Here is a 4,980-nt window from a genome sequence, read left to right on the forward strand (position 1 = left end):
TCCTCTCTATCTTCTGCCTCTTTCATTCTTTCTACCCCTTTCTTAGATATTCAGGAAATAAACTAAAACCTTAAATGTACACACCAACAGTAAGACATGTGCCAATCTCTCAAATACTGACAATTTAAAACATCACCTTTCAAAGTAAAACAGTATCTGAAAATTTTATACCTACATATATTACACTGAATTGTTGGTTATAAGCAACTTAATGTTGGAAAACATTTATTGAATATTATGGTTGAGAATTTGGAATAAGTAGACTTTAGCTCCTGGGTAATAATTGTCTCTTGTAATCATTTTAGAGCAAAGCTTAAGATGACACAATAAGTGTACCTCTCTTTCTAGATAGGTAACTGTCTAGTTCATTCCAAAGTCAGATATAATCCCTGAGATTACTGTCACAAGAAAAGTGTTGAGGGCTGGGAGAAGGCTCAGTTGGTCAAGTGCTTGTTGAACAAGCATGAAGAGCTGAGTTTGATCCTCAGCACCCATGCAAAAGCCAGGCATAATGGTATATAGTTGTAATCCCAGCACTGGGGAGGCAGAGAAAGGCAGATCTCTGGAGCTCACTAGTCAGCCAATCTAGACAATCGGCAAACCCCAGGATCAATAAGAGGCACTGTCCCCCAAAAACAAGGTGGAAAGAGACTGAGAAAGGTGCCAGACATTTACCCCACCCCACACTGGCATACGCACATACACATGAGTGTACATGTATGGACACACAAACACCAAAACAGATGAAAGGTTTTGATATCCTGGAAGAATGATTTTTCTCTTATTTCCAATATCTCCTCTTTTGATTCTCATTTCATTGCATCTGATATACTTTCCAGAACAATATTAAATAATAGTGTTTAATAGTGATTACCTGGTTTTAATGGAAAGGTCTCTGGTGGTCAATCATCAAACATACATTACTGCGATATTTTCTCTGCTATTTTTTACCACATGAACTTGCAGTAGCTGTGTCTACTTGTAGTTTATTAATACTCTCTTTTGAATAAATAAACAGAACTTAAATGCATGCTTCTTTGTATCCATGGACAGGATCATATAATCATGTAGTTGTGAATCTTTCTTATTTGACTTATTAGTGCCTTATATCAACAATCTGAATATTAGATTGCAACTAGAATTTGTCATTTTAGAAGTGGATGCTTTGCTTGGTGGATTACCTAGAGCAAGTTTCTAACCACAGGCAGCCTGTCTCCATATGCCAGCATGTGGTCAGTGTCTCAGGGATCAGAGACTAATTATAATAGTGCCAGCCCAGCCTGGGCACCATTAGGAGGTCAGACCTGCCAGAAGAAATCAATTATAGGAGAAGAACCTGTTTGGATGTGCTTCATGCCACTGCCCTCTCTGAGGTCCAAGTTCATGAACGCCAGAACCTGTCATTCTCCCCCGACTTGCCCTGACCTTCCCCTCTGCCTGACTTTTCCTTTCTGCTCAGTACACACAATTGATGATGAAACACAGGGAGGAGGTGGAGATGACAACTTCTCTTTATGGAGATGTAGGCCTCAGCCAAGAGAGCAGATTGCAGACAAATCCAATTATCCTCCAGCAGAAAGCAGGGATACACGCACATTTGCACATGTGTTCTAAGAGCACACATGCATTCTCATACATGAAGGTTCTTCCGCCATGTGTATCAGGCATAGTGAGTGTTCAGTCTGGATATACTGCATGTAGGAATGACTGAGTATGTAAACCCATATGCACTGATCTTCATATACACACAGGTGCACAAGCAAGCAGGAGCACACCATTCACACACTTCGACACACACAACAATGAACCCAGGGTCTCCTCAAAGCTGAGATTAGGTAACTTCTAGAGGTTTCTGTGACAGCTTGGTTGCAGTGAGTAAGAGCATTAGCTGCACAGACCGGAGGACCTGAGTTTGAATCCCTGCACCCATATAAAACGCTGGGTGTGGCAATATGTGCCTGCAACCTTAGCTATGTGGGGGGTGGATACAGGAGGGTTACTGGAGCCTACCAGCTGATGGCCTAACTCTAGGTTCAGTGAGAGATCACGTTTCAAGGGAATAAGGCAGAGAGTGATAGAGCAGGACATCTGATTGTCTCCTCTGGCTTGAGCACACAGGCACATGGACTCCCCTCATATACATGCACACATATATTTGCATACATGCACATATATATATGCACCATATACATCATATACATCCCCCAAAATGTAAAAACACCTCAATCAAAATGCCTCAGGTTATTTATCTGTCTATCATCTATTTATTATATATTCCATCATCTATCTTTTTATACATCTATCATCTATCTATGTATCTATCATCTATCTATCATCTATTTATGTATCTACATATATCTACGTATCTATTATCTATTTATATATCTATCATCCATCTATTTATTTGACATCTATCATCTATTTATATATCTATCATTTATCTATGTATCATCTATCTATGTACCTATTATCTATCTATTTATGTATCTACATATATCTACATATCTATTATTTGTCTGTTAATATATCTATCATCCATCTATTTATGTATCTATCATATATTGATCATCTGTCTATGTATCTATCATCTATCTGTGTAACTATCATCCATCTATTTGTGTATCTATCATCTATTTATATATCTATCATCCATCTATGTATCAATCATCTATCTACTTTTATAGCTATCAATTATTTATGCATCTATCATTTATCCATTTATGTATCTATCATTTATCTACATCTCTCAATCTATCTTCTATGGTCTATAGTTGATATCTGTCTTTTATCATGTATATCTATCATTTAACATCTCTACCTATCACCTATCTATCAATCATCCCGTGACCTGACTATTGTCTTACTATTTTTAAGCCAGAGAGAGCATCCCACGACTTCACTAGACTTTCTTGAGAGCAAAGATAAACAACAGTCAACAGCAAACTTCCTGACTTTAGGACAGTGCTCTTTCTGAAACAGGAGATGGGATTGTACCCACAAAAGGCAGATCTCCTGATGGGGTTGGTGCAAAGGCACTGATGCAAGAGAGTCAAGTACAAGGATCCCAACAGCCCAAGTACCTTCTGCAACAGTGAGTGAGCTTCTGTACTAGCCACACACGTGCAACAGGAAGTTAGGATGCAGCATACACATTTGTGAGCCGGGCACTGCTGGGTTCTCATGAAATCACACCGCCACGGCAGCTGCCTTTCGTAGACACAGGGAAGTTGGTGGCAGCTGGTCTGCCTAGACCTCATTATTTCTTCACTCCTGAGACCTGTGCATGGAGGCTGCTGAGGTGAGATGCAAGTCGCATGCATGCATCGAGGGAATAGTTCAAAGGGACATCTTGCTTTCATCTGTTCTCCACTGCCCTCCTCCCATTCAAGGGAAAGCAAAGACAAACAACTGTTTGGAAACAGATTCATGAGTCCTTGGCTGTCTCTCAGCACCCACTGCACCCCAACCAAAGAGAATGAGCCAAGGGTCCCCGTGGTCAAGGAGCTGGCACGTGGGCGTGTGTGTTTGTGTGTGTGTGTGCGCTCGTGCGTGCATGTAAGAATGTGTATTTATGTATATAGGTGTGTTCATGTGAATGTGTGAATGTAGTTGTGTGTATTCTATATGTGTGTGAATCGGTGAGTATGTATGTATATCTATGCATGTGTGTATGTTTGTGTATGTATATATGTGTGCATAAGTATATGATTTATGAATGTGTATGATGCCTATGCATGTGTGTGAGTCTGTGTGAGAGTTTTATGTAAATGCATGTATGCATAAGCATTGTTTATGTGTGCCTATGCATGTGTTTTTTGTGTGTATATGCACGTATACATGCACAGGTATGTGCATGTGTGCCTATGCACTATGCACATGTGTGTCTGTGTGAGTATATATGTATATGCATGTATGCATAATTTTGTGTATGTGTGTCTATGTTAGTGTGTATGTGTATGCATAAGTGTGTGTGTGCCTAAGCACATGTGTGTTCAGTCTATGTGAATATGTGTGCATCTATATGCACAGGTGTGTGAGGTGTATCTATGCATGTGTGTTTAAGTGTTATGTACATACATGCATGCATAGGCATGTATGTGTACAATGCATGTGTGTATGGCTCTGTGTGAGAGCATATGTATGTGTGTAGGCATATATATGCCAACACACATGTATTCAGTCTATATGAATGGAAATATGTGTGTGCACAGGTGGTGAGTGTGTCTATGTGCCTAATCATATGTCCAGTCTATGTGAATGTTCATGATGTATATAGAGGTGTTGTGAGCATGTGTGGTGTGAGTGTTCTCATGAGCATCTGCTGATCAAGCCCTCATTTGGTTTGCAAATGGTACAGGATACAGAGACCTTGGAAAGAAGCTCCCTGTCTAAAAACCAATTTAAGTAGAGAGGTCTTAGCATTTTTTTCACCAATAAAATGTTCCCAACAGATTGATTGCTAGCAAAGTAGCACACAACTACATTTGCTGTGGTCATGTCCACAGCAAATGAGAAAGTGCATTCTTAAAGCCTTGGTAATGACCATGAGAGGTCTTAGCTTTTAAATTACTAATAGTTTCTTTGGAATATAATTCATATACCATACATACAATTCTCACATTTGAAATGTGAAAGGTCCAATGGCTTTTTAAAGGTTTCATTTAGCCATTCATTTATTTTAACATGGAACATTTTCATTAATTCTTTGAGAATTTCGTACAATGTACTTTGGTTATAAACACCTTCCACTCCTCCCCCTGACTCCTACTAGATCCACTCTCACCCCCCAACTCCTAGTTTCATGTCTTTCTTGTATTCAGAATCACATGTTCATTCCTACAATCAATGTGAGACTGTCACCACTGCCCCAAAGAAACCCCACATTTTTTACCCATCTCTCCCATTTCCCACCCCTCCTGGCCTCAGGCAACACTGGTTTATAGTGTGTCTCTCTCTCTCTCTCTCTCTCTCTCTCTCTCT

The 4,980-nt window shown here is 39.7% G+C and overlaps 1 non-coding gene across 1 annotated transcript; it reads right to left on the minus strand.

Moving 5' to 3' along the window:
• Positions 1 to 4,436: 4,436 nt before the first annotated feature.
• On the minus strand, positions 4,437 to 4,545 carry LOC115071757. Its single transcript, XR_003850835.1, has one exon. It is a non-coding gene; the product is annotated as a small nucleolar RNA SNORA32 (small nucleolar RNA).
• Positions 4,546 to 4,980: the final 435 nt, after the last annotated feature.

Source organism: Nannospalax galili, unplaced genomic scaffold (assembly GCF_000622305.1).
Source record: "Nannospalax galili isolate Female #2095 unplaced genomic scaffold, S.galili_v1.0 scaffold779, whole genome shotgun sequence".
Lineage (NCBI taxonomy): Eukaryota > Metazoa > Chordata > Mammalia > Rodentia > Spalacidae > Nannospalax > Nannospalax galili.